The sequence below is a fragment of the Panthera leo genome, chromosome D3 (assembly GCF_018350215.1).
Source record: "Panthera leo isolate Ple1 chromosome D3, P.leo_Ple1_pat1.1, whole genome shotgun sequence".
In the NCBI taxonomy this organism is placed as follows: domain Eukaryota; kingdom Metazoa; phylum Chordata; class Mammalia; order Carnivora; family Felidae; genus Panthera; species Panthera leo.
This window is the reverse complement of record NC_056690.1, coordinates 27,865,399-27,886,880: the sequence shown is the minus strand read 5'-3', so window position 1 is coordinate 27,886,880 and position 21,482 is coordinate 27,865,399. Positions and strand designations below refer to the sequence as shown.

General features: G+C 50.4%; 1 protein-coding gene and 1 long non-coding RNA gene across 10 annotated transcripts in view; one reads left to right on the top strand and one right to left on the bottom strand.

Annotated features, from left to right (window-relative positions):
• Positions 1-21,482, bottom strand: part of ARVCF (ARVCF delta catenin family member) — a 53,798-nt gene that overhangs the window by 28,129 nt on the left and 4,187 nt on the right. For 8 of the 9 annotated variants that reach the window (XM_042911280.1, XM_042911277.1, XM_042911278.1 and 5 more), the window contains one exon: positions 15,662-15,715. The gene's annotated coding sequence lies outside the window, so the exon portion shown is untranslated. Of the gene's footprint in view, positions 1-15,661; positions 15,716-21,166; positions 21,360-21,482 lie in introns of those variants that run through there. The other variant, XM_042911275.1, reaches the window with a different exon arrangement.
• Positions 806-4,797, top strand: LOC122204091. The gene is made up of 3 exons (XR_006195484.1): positions 806-1,929; positions 2,134-2,286; positions 3,109-4,797. It is a non-coding gene; the product is annotated as an uncharacterized LOC122204091 (long non-coding RNA).

Sequence of the window (21,482 nt, the reverse complement as noted above, 5' to 3'; positions counted from 1 at the left end):
AAGGGCTCAAGTCCCCAGGGCTGGGGAGCCATGGGGCTCTAAATGGAGAGGGTGGGGACTGGCAGTCCCACTGCCCTCTCTGCTTGCACCAGTAGCCACCCACTCCACCTTGGTCATGAATGGGGAAACTGGGCGGGGGGCAATGGAATGGTCAAGCGCCAGGGTATCCTACTGTGTGGAAGCTGGCTAGTTTGCTGCTTCCAACACCAATGCCACCAAGGGAACTTGAGTGGCTCCCTCATCTCTTCCAGCAGAGACTCATACTCACACCCTCCCCAACATACACTCTATCTCAAGGGCAGCAGAGCAGCATGCTGGGGCAGTGATGAGGGTTCAGGCTCAGAGTGCCACCCTACCACACTCTGGGGTGTGCAAAAGACCAAGGCATTCCTGAGGAGGGGGCTGAGGCTCAAGGCCAGGCTGGGACCAAATGCAGACAGATCCGATTGGCACCAGAGCCTGGGAGCCCAGTCCCTACTGAGGAGCCAAGGGGCCCATGAAATATCCTGATAGCCCCACTGAGGTATAGCTGGGCAGCTGTCCAGCCAGGTCAAGGGCCACAGTGAGGCAGATACAGCAGTCACCCACACTGGCTACCAGCCTGTGTATACCAGGAACACCCTTCCCCCCCCCCCCACAAGATGGTGGACCCCCTTCTTCCTGGCCCCCTCTATCACCATGGCAACACCCAGGCTTCTCTGTGAGGGACAGAGCCTCTTTGTGGTGGCACAAAGCCCCTTTGAGGGGCAGTGGAGGTGCAGCCCCCAGGAGCCTGTGGCCAATAAGCCTTTGGGGGGAGGGTGTGGTGAGGCAGGGCCCCTCAGCCCAGCTATCCCCCTCTTGCGTTGCAGAGCCAAGGAAGCTAGTATGGGAGAGCCTGGTGATTAGCAGCTAGAACGAAACCCCCCGCCGCAGTGCCACCTGCCCCAGCTGCCCACAGAAGTGTCCTTGGGATAAGCCCCACAGCTCTCTGCTAGAGTCTGGGGGATTTTCCATGTCTTCCTCATCATTTTGACAAGGAACACGTTCTGCCTAGATAAGTGGCTATGGGGAAACTCCTGCCTGATGGGAAACCAGGCTCAAGACCCAATGGGGACTGGGCACAGGAAGTGCTTGGTGGGCAGACAAGTAGATGACAGCAAGTCTGGCAGCAGATCTGCTGAGGGGGCTGTGCATGGCATCCCAGCTCATGGTCCCTCGCTTCTCTCACCTGGCTTCCCCTCCTATAGGGGGTGCCTATCTTTGCCTGCTGGCCCCAGGGAGAATGCAACTGGCCCAGTTCTGTGGCCTAGCGCAGGCCTGCTGCAGAAACAACCTCAGGACAGACTTGTGTAAGAGGGAAACTGGCTATAACATAGTTTGCTCTAGGGTAGGGGAAATGAGACCCTGAGGGCAATGTGGGCCTGGTGACAGGGACCCAGCACAGAGCACTCCTGCCCACACTCCAGTGAGGAGGCTGCCTTGTCAGGGCCCCATCCCACAGAGAGGGAGGTTCACCCTACCGGGCTCCCAGCAGTGGAACCCCTCCCCACCCCAGCCTGTAGGTCCTTGCCACCCTGACGGCTGCTGACCAGGCACTTGGCAGTGCCCCTGCATGCTGGGCACCCTGCCCGGCAGCCCTCCCCAAGCAACCTCAATCTGACCCACTGCAGCTTTGCTAACTAAGCCACTGGGGTGGGGGATCATGGCCCTGGGGCAGCAGCTGGGGGTAGAGCTGGCCCCAGGAGAGATCAATCCCTTTTGTGGGCAGCTCTATGCGGGTCCCAGAGAGGCTGCCAAGGGACCAACCCTGACATGGCAGTGTCCACTGAGTCAATAAGCACCCCCTCCACCCCTACCTCTCCCTCCCTGTCTGGTTTCCCTGTCACATTCCTGCTAGCTGCTTGCGGGCACCAATGTGCTGCATTGGACAATCATTAGCAATAGCAGGTCAGTTTTCTCCACAGCCCTGGGAGGGGTGGGGGTGGTGGGGCCTATAGAGAGGGGGGCTGCCAATAAAGCCCAGCCCAGGTTCTCACTATCCTTGCTGCTGGGGCCTGGGCTTAGCAAGATCCTCCTCAGCCTTCTAAAGGAGGTTCCAGGGGAAGAGTGAGATGTGTGCAAAAGTTGGTCCCTCATTTATTTCCTCATTAGGAACACTGGAGACCCAGCAGGGAGACTCTGCTGGGCCTTTCCAGTACAGTGCCTGGGACAGGACCAACAAACACCAAGGTGGCAGGAAGACCCTCCAGGAAGACCCGAGATGATGGCTTCAGCCATGGCCACCTGGTTCTAGATGGTTCAGAGGTGAGTGTGGGTGAAAGAGTAGAGCACGCCCTGCAGAGGGAGGTTCCAGGCCCTTCCACCCTTGCTCCTGGCCCCACAGCATCAAAGGGCCAAGTCCCCTCTAGTCTGTTTCTGCCCAGGGTCAACAAGCATGTGACCATGGCCAGCTCAGGCCTCTCCTGGGGCCCCCAGAAACATCCCTTCCCTCCCAGAAACTTAGCTGGCTACCAGCCTTGCTGCTCCTAACCCCCTCTCCAGGCTGGGAGCCAGCTCAGCTGCTCCTGAAGCTAGGGAGTGCCCATGGCAACAGGTCCAGACACCACCAACCTCCAGCCAGCAGCAAACTCCCGCCTTTTATATGCAAATGACCCAGTGGGAAAGGGCAGGGGGCTCCACTCCACCAGCCCCAGCACAGACTTCAGGCCCTGCACGTCCTCTCTGGCTCCCCTACCCACCCACACATACCAAGAGAGCCTGCTAGGGGCTGGACTTGTCTGTGTGTCCTACCCCTGCCCAAAGGAGGTGGGAACACTGCAGAAGGCAGCTTACAGTTTGGGGGCCTCCTAAAACTCACCTGCAGGCACATGTGAGCAGCCACCCACAGAAGCATGAACACCCCCCCCCAAGGATGCATGATACACCCACAGGCACATTTACACCCCCCTATGCTGTGTGGTGGCTGCTGAGCTCACTATAGCTGCTCTGTGGGGCCTCACCTGCCCCACCGGAAAATGGGTGATGGGTAGCCTGAAAGTCCTGACAGGTCCTAACTGGGGGAGGGGAAAGTAGGACTAGCACTCCTTAGCCATTGTGGCTCATGCTAAGGGTCAGCATCCTACACAGACCCCGTTACTGTCCGGAACACCTGCAAGGCTGCTGCCCCGCATTGAGACCTCTGAAGCCAGGCCTGTCTGTGGCACCACAGTCTGCAAATGGCCCCAGTCTCTGGTCCACACCAACGTCTCTCTGTAGCAGGTGAGGGTGGCCGGGCCACAGACCCTGGACACAAGCACCCAGCCAGCACAGAACTGCCTACAGCACACCAGCACCCTGGGGCAAATCCTACTGCCTTTGAAGGACCCGAGAAGAGTTGCGTTTCACTAAATTACATTTAGCATATTTATTAGCACAAGTATTAGGGAATAGCTGATACGTGTCCTCAAAAGGTCAAAGAGAGTGTTGAACTGATGAATTGGGAACATACCATAATGAAAAGGAGCAATCTGAAATGATGACCCAATGGAGATTTTAAACAAACAACAGCAGACAGGACACGGCAGCAAATCTGCAGAGTGAGGTAGCAGAAAGCATACTCGGGGCAGTCCTTCCAAAGCAGCAGAAAATGACAAAAAGTTGATGAAAGAGGGAAGACAGGAGATGTAGAAAATAGATCCCAGGGCTAAACTTCCACAGAACAGGAATTCCCTGAGGCAGGAAGAGTGGATCGGCACCCCACAACATTGCCAGAAGCGGGGCTTTCTGTCCAGAAAACAAGCTAAGAAAAGTGTGGATATGCCTATTTCCGGCATTTTACAATTCACTCTTGGTAGGCTGATGTTTCCCCCAGTCTCCTAAATGTTTGATATCGGCTCTGCAGTATGGGAAGGAGGCCCACCCCGCCTGATCTGCTGGCTGTGCAAACGTTCCCAGTACCCAGGCGCACTGAACTCTGGGTTCACATTCTCCACCAGGCTGTCCACATCCTGGCGGGGCTGGACATCGTCCATCCCCAGATGTCAGCTGCACATCGTCTTGCCCACTCACCATCTCTTGTGTTGCAGACACTTTTACAACCAGGAATAGCTGACAGCTTTGTTAAACAAGATGCCTGGCCTCCTTAAATCAAGATCTTTAAAAAAGTTAACCTAGCTCTGAAATTCCTTAAGGAAACTTCATAGTGAAATTCCTGGATTTTCAGAGTCATGATTTGCCATTCGCATGATCCATCTTTCCCTGGGAGGGAACAAACATGGCTCACTGGGAGCTCACCAGATTGCCCAGAGAAGTCCAGGCTATTTCAATTAGGGGGTCACCCTACCATAGGCAGAAGCTCCAGGCAACATCCCTTGGGGTACAAGGGCTGCTGAGAGGTTGAACTGTATTTTCCAGCAATGCCCTGATATGCCATGTGCCTTAAGATGACTAGCTGTTCCTAGCAGTCCTTTGTTAGCTGCCTGTGGGGAGTATTTTTACTGTCTCAGGATATCTGTGCATCTGTGGGCTGATGAGTATAAGAGATTAGGTATTAAAAAAGAGAGAGAGAGAGAGAGAGAGACACTAGATATGAATCCATGAAACACAAAGTTCAGCCAAGCCAAACAACAACAACAACAACAGAAACCCAAACGATACACACAGATGCCGGTACACACACAAACATGAAAGTTAAGTATACGACGGATGTGTTCATTAACTAGAAGGTAGGAACGTTTTCACAATATATTTGTATATCCAATCCTTACAATGTACATTTCAAACAGCTTACAAGTTTATCAATTACACTCAGTGAAACTGAAAAAAAAATGAAGTAAAACAAAGGAACATTTTAGCTATTTTAATTTTACAAATTCAGTTGCTTAAAAATAAACTTGAGGGGTGCCTGGGTGGCTCGGCTGGTTAAGCAGCTGACTTCGGCTCAGGTCATGATCTCATGGTTCATGAGTTCGAGCCCCGCATCAGGCTCCATGCTCACAGCTCAGAGCCTGGAGCCTGCTTTGGATTCTGTGTCTCTCTCTCTCTCTGCCCCTCCCCTGCTTGCTCTCTCTCTCTCAAAAATAAATAAACATTAAAAATTTTTTTTAAATAAAAATTTAAAAAAGTAAACTTGAAAAATGTAAAAAAAATTCCCAACAACACCCATCTCTTGTGTTCCATATGCCTTTTCTTTTATATTTTAAAATAAAAAAGATTATAACAGAGTACTATGAACAACTGCACACCAACAAATTGCATAACCTAAATGAACAAATTCCTACAAACACACAATCTACCAAAACTGACCCATGAAGAAACAAAACCTGAGCAGACCTGTAACTAGCAGGGAGACTGAATCAGTATTCAAAATCCTCTCAAAAAAGAAAGGCCCAGGACCAGATGGCTTCACTGGTGAATTCTACCAAATATTCAAAGAGGAGTTAACATTAATCTTCAAACTGTCCCCCAAAATTGACAAGAAAGGAGCAGTTACTAACCCATTCTACAAGGCTGGAATTATTACCCTGATACCAAGCCATAAAAGAAAATTATAGACCGGGGCACCTGGGTCGCTTAGTCGGTTGAGCATCCAACTTTGGCTCAGGTCATGATCTCACAGTTCATGAGTTCGAGCCCTGCATCAGGCTCACTGCTGTCAGCAGAGAGCCTGCTATGGATCTTCTGCCCCCCTTTCTCTCTGCCCCTCCCACCCCCCTCAAAAATAGACATTAAAAAAATTATGGACCAATATCCCTTATGAATATTGATGCAAAAATATTCAACAAAACACCAACATACTGAATTCAGCAGTATATATATTTTTAAATGTTTATTTATATATTTTTCAAAGAGAGAAAGAGAGGACAAGCACGTGTGCACACACACACTGGGGAGAGGCAGAGAGAAAGGTAGACAAAGAATCCCAAACAAAATCTGTGCTGTCAGCACAGAGTCCAACATGGGGCTCGAACTCATGAACCATGACATTATGACCTGAGACAAAATCCAGAGTCAGATGCTTAACTGACTTAATTGCCCAGGCACCCCATGAATTCAGAAGTATATTAGGATTATACATCATGACCAAGTAGGATTTATTCCTAAATGCAAGGATGGCTTACCACATGAAAGTCAATCAACATAATACCCTGTATATTAACAAAATAATGGGGGAAAATGGTCATTTCATTGGGGAATAAAAGACAAAATTCAACACTCTTTTATGATATAAACACAAAACAAACTTGGAATAGAAAGAAACTACCTTCATATGATAAAGGCCGTACATAAAATGTTACATCATACTACGTATGCTACACATCATATTGTCACCACAGCTTACATCATACTCAATAATGAAAGACTTAAAGCTTTTCTCTTAACATCAAGAAGGCAGGGATGCTGCTTTTGTCATTTCTGTCCAAGTCTTCTATTAAATATCTTGGATCAAGAACTACCCTACGACCCAGCAATTGCACTACTAGGTATTTATCCAAGGGATACAGGTATGCTGTTTTGAAGGGGCACATGCACCCCAATGTTTATAGCAGCACTATCACAATAGCCAAAGTATGAAAAGATGAAAAGAGCCCTAATGTCCACTGATGGATGAATGGATAAAGAAGATTATATATATATATATATATATATATATATATATATATATATATATATATATACACATACACATACACAATGGAGTATTACTCGGCAATCAAAAAGAATGAAATCTTGCCATTCGCAACTACGTGGATGGAACTAGAGGGTATTATGCTAAGCGAAATTAGTCAGTCAGAGAAAGACACATATCATATGACTTTACTCTTAAGAGGGCTTTAAGATACAAAACAGATGAACTTAAGGGAAGAGAAGCAAAAATAATATAAAAACAGGGAGGGGGACAAAAACATAAGAGACTCTTAAATATGGAGAACAAATAGAGGGTTACTGGAGGGGTTGTGGGAGGGGGGATGGGCTAAATGGATAAGGGGCATTAAGGAATCTACTCCTGAAATCATTGTTGCACTATATGCTAACTTTTTTAATTTAAAAAATAAATTAAATTAAAAAAAAAAGGAAAAAAATCTTAGATCAGTAGGCAGGAAAAAGAAATAAAAGGTATCCAAATTGGAAAGGAAGAAGTGAAATAATCTGTTTATAGATAACATCATTCATGTAGAAAATCCTCAAGATTATACACACACACACACACACACACACACACACTCAGAACTGATAAACAAGTTCAGTGAAGTTATAGGGTACAATATAAAACAACAGAAATCACTAACAATGAGCAATTTAAAAAGGAAATTCAGAAAATGAATTTAGTTACAATAACATCAAGAAGAACAAAATACATAGGGATAAACTTAACAAAGGTGAAGAAGGACTTGTACACTGCAAAGTATATAACTTTCCTGAAAGAAATTAAAGCTGACATACATAAATGGAAAGATATCTCATGCTTCTGCAATGGATGACTTGGTATTGTTAAGATGTCAATATCACCCAAAGTAATCTACAGATTTAATTCTGTCCCTATCAAAATCCCAATGGCATTTTTTACAGAAATAGAAAACTCCATCCTAGAAGCCATATGGAATCTCAAAGGGCCATGAACAGCCAAAATAGTCATAAAAAAGAACAAAGTTGGAGGTCTCACACTTTCTGATTTCAAAATTTATTACAAAGCTATAGTAACCAAACTGTGCGGTCATAGCATGAAGGCAGACAAAGACCAGTGGAATAGAAAAGAAATAAATCCTCATATATATATGGTCAACTGATTTTTACAAGGATGCAGGAAGGAACTGTCTTTTCAACGAATGGTGCTGAGAAAACTGGATATTCACATGGAAAAGAATGAAGTTGAACCTTTATCTTACAACATATGCAAAAATTAACTCAAAATGCATCAAAGATCTAAACGTAAGAGCTAAAGCTATACAACTCTTAGAAGAAAACACAGGGGAAAAACTTTGTGATGTTGGATTTGGCAATGATTTCTTGGATATGACATCAAAAGCATAGGCAACAAAAGTAAAAATAGATAAATCGAACTATATCAAAATTTAAAACTTCTGTTCAACTGACACAATCAACAGAGTAAAAAAACAATATAGAGAATGGGAGATTTTCAAATCATGTATCTGATAAGGGATTAATATCCAAAATACGTAAATAACTCCTACAACTCAACAACAAAAAATAACCCAATTTTAAAAATGGGCAAAGGATGTGAACAGACATTTCTCCAAAGAAAAATATATAAATGGCGAAGAAGTATATGAAAAGATGCCCAATCTTACTAATGTTAGAGAAATGCAAATCAAAACCACAGTGAAATGTCACCTTACACTCATTAGATGGCTACTCTCAAAAACACAAAATAACAAGTTTTGGTAAGGATGTGGAGAAATTGGAGCTCTTGCACAGTTAGTGGGATGTAAAATGGCATAGCCACTATGAAAATCAATACAGTGGTTCCTCAAAAACTTAAAAATAGAATTACTGTACAATCAACCAATTCCACTTCTGGTTATATATCCAAAAGAACTGAAAGCATGGTCTTGAAGACATATTGTACACCCATGTTCACAACAGCATTATTCATAAGTGCCAAAAGGTGAAGCAACTCAAGTGCCTACCAATAGATGAATAGAAAAACAAAATGTGACACAGACTAATGGATCATGAACCATTATTATCAATGGAATGTTATTCCACCTTTAAAAGGAAGGAAATTTTGACACATGCTACAACATGATAAATCTTGAGAACATCATACTAAGTGAAATAATCCACTCATAAAAAGACAAATACTGTATTATTCCACTTTTAGAAGGCATCTAAAGTAGTCAAATTTATAGAAAGACAAAGTGGAATGGTGGTTCCAAGGACTAGGGGGAGGAGGTAATGGGTCCACCAATGGAAACAGAGTGTGAATTTTGCAAAATAAAAAAGTTCTGGAGATTGGTTGCACAACAATGTGAATATACCTACTGATACTGAACAATACATCTAAGAATAGTTACAATGGTCAATTTTGTGTGTATTTTATCAAATAAACATTTAAAAAGAGCCATCTTGTGTAATAACTTAGAATATGCAAAACATTCTTTTAAATAAATAGATAAAAGATAAAAATTCAAGCATACATAGAGTTGACTACTTAGAAACAATGAAAAACTTATCCAGACATTATACATAAAAATGTATGGATTGTAGAATGATGGTGGTCAGGGGTTGAGGGGTAGAGGAAATGGGGAAATGCAGGTCAAAGGTTATACACTTTCAGTTATAAGATGAGTAAGTTCCAGGGATCTAATGTACAGCACGGTGACTATAGTTAACAACACTGTATTGTATACTTAGAAGTTGCTATGAGAGAAGTCATTGGTTAATGCTCTCACCATAACAACAAAACAATGGTAATTATGTGGGATGAAGGATGTGTCAACTAATTTTATTATGTTTACCACAAAATGTTTACCATTTTGCAATACACATGTGTACCAAATCATCACACTGTATGCCTTAAATTACACAATACTATATGCCAATTATATCTTGACAAAGCTGGGGAAAAAAATAGCCAAAGCTATACTCAGAGGTAAATTCATAGTTTTAAATACTTTCATTAGAATACAATAAAGAATGACTATGAATACGAGTACACCAGAGCATAATGAAGAAACACTAAAACATCCTTTGCAGCAAGTTTCCTAAGTTTTCTCTCTGCCTATTTCTAAAGCTTCCCCAGGTATAATACCCAGACAATTTCCAACAGAGAGAATCAACAACATAACTGAATCCAAAATAAAGAATACTCAAATGTGGTTTAAAAAAAAAAAAAAGAATGAAGGGGCGCCTGGGTGGCTCAGTTGGTTAAACATCTGACTCTTGATTTCAGCTTAGGTCATGATCTCACAGTCATAGGATCTAGCCCAGCATAGGGCTCTGTGCTGGGTGTGGAGTCTACTTAAGATTCTCTCTCTCCCTCTGCCCCTGTCCCCCACTTGCTCTCTCTTTCTCTCTCTCTCAAATAAAAAGTTGAAAAATTTTTTTAAAAATTTAAAAAGAAGGAATATGAATAAAGTCCTCAAACCAAGATTCCCATTGAAAAGACCAATGCAACTCTGACCACCTTTTACATGCCAGAAACAGAAATTTCTAATGTATAGAGTTCAGAGAGAACAGGACCTAAAGAAGATACAGAAAATTAACCTGTAAGCCTAGGATTACACTGTAAAGTTCTGTCACCAGCTCTTAGGCCCCTGCACACACAAAACAGACACAATAAATCTAAACCTTCCCCTGCTGCCACAAATGGTACCAAAGGTGGGGGGGTGGGCAGTGGGGACACAGACCACCTTGGCCTCTGCTGGATTACAGGCCAGAGTGGAGTAGCAGCCACCATGGCACCTGGCAAGCAGCAGGTTTCTGTTGCAAGAAGGAAGCAAGGATGAGCGGCTGGAAAACAGTATCCACACCAACAGAGTACTGTGGCTCCCGTGCAGGGGCTGTACTGAGGAATCACAGCATGTGCTCTATGCTGAGGCCAATTTTTGCAAGAAACTAGAGAAATGTCAGGAGAAGGACTGCCTCAGGCCCCTGAAGGCTCAAGAGAATGCTGCCTTGCTGAGGGCATCTCTGCATCTAGAATGATGCAGAGTGTGAGTCTACATAGACCCTCACTCAGGCAGACCCTGCTGAGTCTGGAGGTGGGTATGGCAAGAAGCAGGGCTGCTGCTATCACAGGGACCAGGTATGGCTTTTATCCTGAAGGCAACAGGGGGATCTCATGTGAGGGAGAAACCAGACAAATATTTGCTGAAGGAGTCAACAAGAAAACCAGGCCCAGCTCAAAAGCTTTCCCTGCCCCCCAACCAGCTTCAAGGAAGGGATAGCTGACACTCCTCTACTCTCACCCAGCCCCCTCCTCCCACCCAAGGCAGCTGTTCTCAGACCAGGGGTCTTGTCTGAGGTTCACTCCTCCTGCCCATCGACTGTGGGGTCGCTCTAAGCAAGCAGAGCAGGACAGCTGGAGTCATGGAAGGGGGACAGAGTTACCAGGAGCAAGGGGGACGTGCCTGCCTGCGTGCTAGGCCCAGGCTTCTCACAGGGCACGAGGCTTCTGCCTGTTACAGATGGCCGCCTTCCCTGCACCATGCCCCTGGGGAATCGCCCACCCCCACCCCTGGCAACACTACACCTCTGGACGTATTGGCCCCATAAAGACAAGAGCCTGCAAGCAGAAAGGCTTAATTAAAAATTAACCAATGCCCTTGTTTCAAAGGTTTGGCAAATAAACGTCTGGAATTATTTCTTCAAATACAAATACTGAGATAGTCTCATTATAACCAATAGCTCCCTACAGATAGGCAAATGCCAGAGAACTGTCACCAAGAAGACTGGAAAGGGGAGGATGCGCTTGCCTGGAGCAGGCCTGGGAGCAAAGCCCAGCTCTGCTTGCTGAGCCTCAGTTTCCCCATCATAATCCCCCACCCCCTTGCTGGGAGGCCTAAAGGAGAAGATGGTTTTGGTCCCACACAAGTCCCTGCCTCAGTTGTGGTCCTAGCCATGGCCTGCCCACCCTGGGACTCTGGACAGATCACCTGCCACCCTGGGTGACAATGAGCCTGCCACTAACCCTGGACAGATGGCAGGTGAGGCTGATAGTCTGTGCCCACTGAGGGGGCAGGGAGCAAAATGGGGAACTTTGGTGCCATAGTCATTTGGCTTCTGTGGTTCAGTCTTGTGGCCTCTCCCAGCCCTTCAGGCACACCCAAGGGAGCCAGCAGGATCCAGGAGGCACCTCCCTTGGCCTTGATCTTGGGCCTGGGGTGTGGGAGGTGAAGAGAAATGCTGTTTTGTGAACGGTGGGCCTTGCTGGGGCTGAGACCCCTTCATCTACACCATCCCAGACTCCTCAGTGGCCCAGGCCTCACTTTCCCCATCTATATACTTGGTGCCCCCCACCCCTAGGCACTGTGGCTCAGATCCCATGGGCAGCAATGGCCCATGGGGGTGCCAGCATCTCCCTCCAGGGCAGAAAGTGAAGGCCCTGGGAGCACAGGGATGGCAGCATCTCTGCAGCCTCATTATCTTGCAAAATGCAGAGAGCAGCAAGTACATTCAGACGAATGAATGGCCTAATTAGGATTTCACAGAGAGTGAAAATATTTTGAAAAGAAAAAGTTTAACTAAAGGCATATTCAAAATACCAAACTCATCAACTGCTAACATCAACCTGGCAAGATGTGCCATGGGGGTGGGGTACTTCTATCTCCCCACCTGATAGTGGGCAGTCTTCCTATGAGTGAGATAAGCTGGGGGTTGGGGGGCTGGGTAAATGCAGGGCCAGGGTAAATGCTACTGTGGGCTTGCAGAGACTGGCCAGGAGAGCCAGCACAGCACCATCTTGCCTGGTGGCCTGGGCGATGTAGGCCTCAGTAGTCTGGCCCTGCCGCACTGACCATACCACCAGCCGTGAATCACCCTGTACGAGGGATGGCACAGCCAGAAGCTGGCGCAGCGCTCATGCCATAACTGCAGCAGACCATCAGCTGTGCCAAGTTCTTCACAAGGCCAATAGGGTGAGCAGAGCCAGGGTCTGAACCCAAGCCCCACCACATAGAATGTTCTTCCTTCTGCCCTGCCTGAGAAGAATGGGTTGCTGGAGTGGGAAGGGGCTTGGGGCTCCCCTGGGGACTTGCCCACCTGGATATGACCCATGAGTCTAATCACAAAGGCCCTCAGATGCCTGGCTGAGAGTCACAAAGGAGAGACAGCAGCCGGTCTGCACCAGGCTCTCCAGCCACACCAACAAGGGCCCAGCAAAGGCTCTACGAGGGCGGGAACCTCTTCTCAGTAAACAAGAGTGCTCAGAGGAGGGACAGGCTCTCTTGCAAAGGCTCCGAGCCATGGGGAGACCAGCATAGGACATGCCACAGATACACACAGGGAGGGCCAACTGTCTCCAAAGAGTGCCAGGTTAAGGTGACTCCCACAGAAGTCACAGGGAGAGGGACCTGACAGAGTGGTTCCAACACACACATGTAGGGTAAACATGCAGAATAACCATGACTTTTGAGGACAAAAGACTGATTGAGGGGAAGCTCTGGCCTGATCTTAATTTTTAACTAGGCAGTGGGTGTCGGCTAAGGGCTGGGAGCTTTCCACAGACACCGTAAACCTGAACACATTACACGATGCTTCCAATTTCCAGTGACAGAAAATGTTAGTCAGGAAATGGTTCAGATACAAGTGAAAAACAAAGTTAAATCCTCACCTTCTGTTTCTATCAAAATAAATTCTAGATGAATGAAATCTTGAGTGTAAAATGTTAAACTAGAAATACCTCAGGGTAAGATAAGGGTGTATTTACCTCATTAGGTGCTCAGGAAGGACAATGGGATAACTGAAAAGGGAAAACATTCAATGGATTTCACCACAAAATATGAAAGATCTCTGAAGATGAAAAATTGTCCTAAACAAAAACTGAAAGATGGGGAAAGAATGTGCAGTAGGCCAACAGATGAGGGATGAATTCATACTTTAATAATAAAGACTCCTATCAATGGCTGAGATACACATCGAAACGCCAAAAAAACCCAGCATGGGGCAGGTGGTCACAGGAGCACAGCCATGCTCAGCACAGCTGCATGGAGGCCAATGACAAGGCCACTGAGGGGCAAGGCCAGGCTCGGGGTGGTTTCCCAGAGGTGGTATTGGTGCTGGCATGGCTGCAATGGAGGGCACCCATGTACCCCAGGTATCAGCATCACTCCCTTACCGCCTTCTGGCTCCCCCTTCTCGGGGAGCCCTGCTACTCTCTTCACTACCTGGCAATTCTACAGGTGGTCACTTTCTCTGTAGCTGCCTCCTCAGCCAGGCTGGGGGCTTCCCAGGGGCATGTCTGTGCCTGATGTGGTCACAAAACCCAGTGTCTGATATAGAGCTCAGCACAGGGGTGCTGAATGGCTCAAGGTGAGTATGGGAGATAGATGGGTGCTTGCCATCGATTGCTGTCCCAATTTAGTCCCAAGGCCTCCCCATCCCTATCTCCCTTTTGATATGGGCAGGGCTGCACCCCAGGGCCTACAGAGCAGGGAGCTCCTAGCCAGCGCCCAGGTTCTGCTTCCCAGTTTGTGAAATGGTTTCAGCCCAGAGCAGAGATGGCATGAACGCCACTACTATCCCTCCAGTGCCCATGGCAGACATGAATAATCAATTACTATGGCAGACAAGAATAATCAATCACCACATTCAAGAAGAGCAGGACAGAAACAAAAGAGAGGAAAAGGCAGAGAGAAGCACAGAGAAGACAAGAGAAAAACTGGGAGAAGACCAGGAGGAGGTGGCAGGGATACACAGGGACAGGAAACAAGCAAGCAGTGCTAGGAAAGCGGGCAAAAGCAGCAGGCAGGATAAGGGAGACCCTGTGACCAGAGCTATCATTTGGTGTTTGGCTGGTCTGCAGACCTGAGGCCTGGTGGCCTACCAGGAGTTAAGGGGGGCAGGGGCCAGCCCCCTGCCAACCTTGCCCTTAGAAACCATGTCACTCATGCCACAAGCAATGCCAGGTTCTGAGCCCAGGATGCAGCCTGGGCCTCTTCATCCCAATCCAGAGGTCCCCATGTGGCCCAACAGCCCACGACTGAGATGCCTGGCCTGAACTTGATCTGCCCAGGTGGTACACCACCAAATGGCAGCTTCCCACACCCACGGTCATGTGGAACAAGGAAGAAGGAGCCGGGCCCTGTCCCTCCCTGTTCTACAGCCCTTGGCATAGAACACTGAGGTGTCTAGAGGCCTGGGGTCTCCCAAGTTTGTCGCCTCTGCCTTCTCCCCACCACTTGAGTATGTCACTGGCTGGGCCAGGCCGTCCCCGCTGGATACACAGTACCACTGAGAATTCACAGGACTGGGTTGGCCAAGCCTCCCATAGAGACATCACCCAGTGGGGCAGGAGCAGATGCCCAGGCTGGGGACTGGGCACCCATACTGGCAGAACAAGAGTGACCAGAGGCATTTTTATGAGGCGTCTCTGTAAATACAGCCACCATAGCAAACCCTGAAAGACCAGGGTTCGAACAGGACATATCTTCCCACCATTCAGAGGGACCTGGGGGACACAGGGACCACACAGCCTCCCAACTCTGCCATACTTCCCAAGCACCATACCCTAGTCTTGCTGGAGGAGTGACTACCAGATGAACCCACAAACACAGAAAACATCCAAGGACACGGGCCAGCACGTGATGGCCTGTCCCCAGCTGGTAGCTCTAGTCTCCCCTGGGCAGCAGGGACCACCTGAGTTAAGAGCCAAGCTTGGTGGGCTATGCCGATACCAGACATGGTTATAGTGGGCATCCAAGTCAAGGTAAGTGAGGATCAGATCCAGCCAATGTCCTGGTTGGTCCACCCCACTGCAGGCTCACCCCTCGAGCCAGATATCAACCTGGTGACTGCTGACCACACTCAGGGCATCCATGAGTCCAAGCATTGGGAGGCCCCCATGCCCACCCCTGTCTAGCACTGGGGCTGTGCCCACCCAAGTGAGGCTGACCAGAAGAATACACCACCCCGGGTCATAGTCCATCCCTCAGTCAACCACACCTGACAGGTCCACTAGGACACTCTGCTGTCCTATGCAAAGAGGGGGATGTCCCCAGGCCAAGCCTTGGTTGCTTACCTATCTGGAGGGGAAATTAGCATGTCCCAACATCCATCCTGATGTCTCCAGATCCTGCAGGAAAACCAGAGGATACCTTGTGAAGCCAACCTGTTGGGCTAAGTCCTTTCTAGATGAAGCCAGACCCCTGGTGGGGGCACTGTCATCCCTGACCCCGAGGTCATCCTGTGGCGCTCCTGATGTGTACCCACACGTTCGTGCACATTCTCTTATCCCCACTCACCTGGACTACCGCTACCACAGTCCCTTGTAAATATTTCTAATGCTGTTCACTAGCTCCTTCAACACTGATTGTTCAGCTCTAGAATGATAATAACGTCTTCCCCATTCCAGAAAGCTGGGTGTGTCTTGATGTGATAAACAGCACAGCAAGGAGAACTTCTGCACCAGGATCTCACTGGCCCTACCGAGTCGAACCCAACACCCGCCTAGTCCTGCTCTCCCCACCTGGACCCCACTCCTGCCCTGTGTAGCAGGCCACCTGCCTCTCCTGATGCTCCTTGGAGCCAGCCCAGAACTCGTGTCCCTGTGAGAAAGGCAGCCTAACTTCAAGATCCCAGGACCCAGGGGCCAGAGCTATAGCTAGGAGTACCTCACATGCAGGAGCTGTAGCCCCATGGGCTTTCTGTCTCATCCCATGACTCAGGAGACACATTCCCTGTCATTGTATCTAGGCCTGGGGACGATGCCAGAGAGTGTGTTATAAAAATGAAAAAACAGGGTGGAGGGGCACCTGGCTGGCTCAGTCGGTAGAGCGTGCAACTCTTAATCTTGGAGTTGCTGAGTTTGAGCCCTACGCTGATTGTAGGGTTTTAAAACAAAACCCAAATCTTTAAAACAAAAACCAAAAACCAAAACCAGGGTGGCACAGAGAGGAGCGGAGGTCTGAGAAAGTCATCCCTGGGGGGTCAGGGGTGATAGAAGCTCTCTCCCCTGGGCTCTACAGTGTTTTCTAGATTGTTCCGAGCCTCTAATTTCCTCTTGTGGACATGGCCTATTTGGGGGCCCTGAGAGTGGGTATCCCTGCCTCACAGCAGCCCCTTCATCATGAGGAGGGGTTCTGAGTCACAGTGGGATCAATGGAGGAACAGGATGCATGGGTTCAGAGGCAGGAAAGAACGGTGGCCTGAGCCAGGGAGCCAGGCATGTTTGCACGTACGCCTATATCCGTGCACACTCACTCTTGTGTGTGCCTGAAAGGGCAATCTGGGAGGGAGCCTGCCCCCCTGCTGCATCCGCCCTGCCTGCAGCAGAGGAGCTACTGTTCCTACCCTGAGGTCCGAGGCTCAGGGAGCAGCTTTGCTTGGAGTGTGACATTTCTGGGACACTTCTGTTTTTGGTTTAAATGTTTATATAGGTTTTGTCCCACAGAGCACCACATGCCTTCCTTAGTCCTGATAACTGCCGGCCTGGCCTCTTGTTCAGTGCTGGCCTTGTGCAAAGCTTCACGAGGTGCTGCCAAGTGCCTCATCTTACTCTTGCCAAGTGCCCTGGATTGGCCCAACACCCCATTTTACAGATGGGGAAACTGGGTCCAGGATTTGAACTCAGGTCTTCCTACTCCCTGCACCCCCACATCAGCTGGGGATATTTGTCTACAAGAAGAACATGTTCCCTCCCGTGGGGCTCTGGCCAGGCTCAGAGCTCCATAAATACAGAGGAGAGACAGTATTACACACCAGTGGGGGGTAGGGGAGGGCATTTGCAGGGCTGCTGTTGGGGGGAGGGCACTAAAGGTTTCCTGCAGGAGGGTAGGGGGAATGGGAGGGTCTGGAGGATGTAAAGTGGTGGCAGCTTTGGAAGGCCCCAGGTCCCTGGGGTGCCCCTGTCACAGGACACTACATAGGTGGGGGCAGGGCAGAGCCCTGAGGGAGTGGACATACGTGACATACGAAAATAGAATCAGTGACGGGATTTGTGATGAGAGCGCAGGGGGTACCTGTCTTGAGAATCCTTTCTTAGAGCCCTCTCAGGGCTGACTTGCAGGCTTTGGGGTCACTCATCTGGCCAAGGACACCTGAACAAGGGAGCCTGGGGGCTGAGGGGGCCACCAAACCTGCCCCTTATCGGGCTCCATCCTCAAATGGGGAGGGTCCTGAGAAATGGAGCAGTTCCATCTGCCTATAGTAACCTGGGCCTCATTTTGCCATGGGCCTCCTCACACTGGGTGCCCCGGAAATCTGTCCAGTCTGCCCCCAGTCTTGGGAAGGTCTGCTGCATCTCAGGTGGGGGCAAGAGCCCAGGACACAAGGGGCTGCCAAGCAGCCAGTCCTGCAAAGCCATGGACTTGTCGTGTGTCCGTAGCATGAGGCAGCTCCATGAGCACAAATGGAATCCAGAGGAGAGACAGGGCCCAGGCTGGGTGGGCGGGGCAGGCAACTCAGGGCTGTGGCAGGTGCTGAGGAACCCGCGTGGGGGGTCAGGCAGGTCTGCCTAGGAACCTGCTCTGCACTCAAGCCTCATGCCCTCCTCCACCATGAGAAATCCCAATGTGCTCTTCCAGGCCCCTGGCCACTTTGGATACAATGTGAAAAGGCACCCACTTCTGTTGCACCTTCTTTCACAAATGAACAGAAGAAGTGCAGCCTCATCCTGACTGGCTGGCTCAGAATCCTCACCTGGGTGGTGGCAGGGTCAGCTAAGGAGGCCCTTGGGGCACAGGCCTGAAGAAGGCCTCACTCAGGGCCTATCGTTGTCCTTGCCCAAGCCCCATTCAGTCCCTGCATCTCCTCTTGCCTGCACCAAAGGTGATGAGGGGCTCTCTGGTGGTTACTGAGGGGCCTCGCCCCAGGGATCCTTGCTCCTCTCCAGCTTGTACCCTGGACAGGCAGACTGGAGAAAGCAGAGCTCTGGCCCTACCAGGTGCCTCAGGGAGGGGTCCCAGCACAGAGGGAGGCTGGGTGGAGCCAGTCTTGCCTGCCATGGTGGTCCCTGGTGCCCTCTGGTGGCCGTATTCAGCTAGTTGTGGCTTTGCTAGAGGCTGTTGGCTCTTCAGGATCCACTGAAGCAGTGGGAAGGGCCTGTGCCTGACACACAGTAGGGGAAAGGAGGAGGGAAAGATGTGGATGAATGAAATGGGTGTCCATCAGCTCAGGGCCTGACCTGTGAAATAAGCTGAGATGTGCAGCTGTCCCAGTCAGGAAAGCCCAATATGGGATCCCTGACCCCATGTTCCCTCTGTTTATTCCCTGATTCTGGGTCTTCTGCTGAGCAGCCCAAAACAGCATCATGGTCTTGATGGAGGCTGATGTCAATAAAACAGATGCCTTCCCCTGACTTGAGCCGCCACTGAGAAGTTCCCAGAACCCCTTTTGGCCCCCCTGGCAGTCCTCAGGGCTTGCCTCCAGGACAAGCTTGACCCCCACTCCCTCCCACTGCTGAGGCTAGGCCAGGTCACAGGGAAGATGCTAGGGACTGGCTAGAGCTCTAGCATGCCTAGTGCCCTTGCTTCCCAGCTGTGTGTAACTCTTGGCTCCTCTGGAAGGTGCAGGATCCTACTGCTCATGCCCCTCAGGCCTGGCCCCTGAGGAGAAGAGAGTGCAGTACATCTACCTTGAATCCTTATGCAGCATAAATAGGGATGGAAGTACAGTCCTGCCTTTACAGAGCCTCAGAGATGCAGAGACCTCTGGAACTGGGAAGAGACCTGAGGGGCCACCTCTGGAGGGGGTGTTATGCAACCCCAATATGGCATGGTGGGGAGCTAACTTAGCAGGTCTGAGGACTAGCCCAGTTTATCTGGGAGGGTCTTGGTCAGCAAGTATTTGCGTCTGTAGAAAAGACTATAAAGAAGATCAGGGCAGGGCTGGCTTGGCTGTGACCTTCCTAGGCCAGCACCAGACACCTGAGCATAGTGAGTGCTCTGTGCCCAACCCCGTGCTGGGTGCTAATGGACCATAGACTTGAGGAAGCAGGGGACAGACATGGCACTGTGGGTGGGACAGGGCAAGGCTGGGGGAAAGCATGCATTTTTTTTTTTTTTAACATTTATTCATTATTGAGAGACAGAGAGAGACAGAGCACGGGCATGGGAGGGGCAGAGAGAGGGGGAGACACAGAATCTGAAGCATGCTCCAGGCTCCGAGCTGTCAGCAGAGAGCCCGACGCGGGGCTCGAACCCATGAGCAATGAGATCATGACCTGAGCCGAAGTCTGACGTCTAGCCGACTGAGCCACCCAGGTGCCCTGGAAAGCATGCATTCTTGATTCACAGCCCCACTTGCTATGGCGAGACTCAAGGACTGGATCACCTGCTCAGGAACTACTGGCCATGGGCCCAGTATACTGCCTAGAGGCTCTGACTGTCTCCTGTGTCCAGAACTGTCCCAAGTCCAGAGATACAGTGAGCACAGGACAGGCAGGACTTGCTCTGGACCAGCAGACCTCTGGTGGTGGCCCACATCTCTAGTGGTCGGGGCAGAGGGAGGGGATGGAGGCTGTCAGTCTACCTTTGCTGCATGTCTTCATGGGAGGAGATTGCCCTCTAAGCCTTAGTTAGTTGCCCAAGCCCCTGGGCTTATAAATCCTGACTTGGTGTGTGCCCTGCACAGTGATGCAAGTGACAACAGGAAGGGGTGTGAGAGGTGGGTAATCACCTGAGGTTACAATGAAGAGCCTAGCCCAAAGGATGAAACCCTGTTGGGGTGATACTTTTCCATGTTTCTAAACATGATTGGGTCTAAAGGGAAAACAAAGTCCCTGAGCAATGTTTTCAGTGATAACGCTACGCATAGGTTAGAAACGGTGACACGTTGTAAGTACCCAACGTTTAATTAAAGATTAAAATGGTAAGGCTCGGGATATGAGGCTGCCTTCCCTGGGAGAACACCTTGGCAAACCTAGGCTGAGTACCACCCCAGGTGGGGAGGACGCACCTCTGCCACGGGCCCGGTATCCCACAGAGGGGACTCAGGGGTGTCAGGAACGGGGGATCCCCGGTCGGGGCGGCCCCCGTTCAGGGCACCAGGCAGGAACCCCGGGTGGCATCCCCTCCCTCGTCCTCTAGGCGGCGGGAACACCGGGAGCGGGGACATCCCCTTGGCCCCGCCGTGCCCTCGCGCGTTCCGGTGGCGCGCCGCCCCGGGAAAGTTCCTCCGGCCCCGCCGTCCCTCTGACCGCTGTAAAGTTTCCGTGGCTACGGGACCCCAGTCGCAAGGCACCCGGCGTCGCGCAGGGCAGTAAAGGCTGCGGGTTCCGGCCGAGTCTCCACGGGGACGCGCGGTGCGGGATGCCCTGGCCCAGTCGGCAGGGCCCCGAGACCGTGCACAAAGGGACCCGCCCCCCGTAGTTCAGGGTTTCGCGCACCGCAGCGCCGGCAAGGTGCAGGTGGGGCGGGGCCCGGCTTCTACCCCGGCAGCTATGCCCGGCCAGACGTCGATTCCCGGCCCAGGACCCCATCTCGACCCAGCCCCTGCTAGACCGCAGTTGCGAACCCGTCCCGGACTTCTGGCCTCGTCCCAATCCGGGCCCCAACCTCCGGACCCCGCCCCCCCGGCCCGAGCCTACCTGGAGCGCGGCGTGGGCGGCCCCGCAGCGTGGCCCCCGCCCCCAGACGGGCGTCCCCAGGTCTCTCGGCTCACGGGGCGCGACGTCCCCAGGGCGAGGCGCGGTTAGCGGTCCACGGGGGCTCAACTTGGACGGGTGCAGGGGCGGACCCCTCCTGGGCCCAGCGTGCAGCCCCAGGGCCAGCCCTTCCCACCCCTCGCGCGGCCCGTGCGCAAAGCGGGTCTGGCCAGCGACGCGACCCTCCGCCCCGCCCCCTCCGAACGCGAATTTTCCGATTGGTCGGGAGACCCAGCGCGGCCCGGCAACCGGTGTCAAT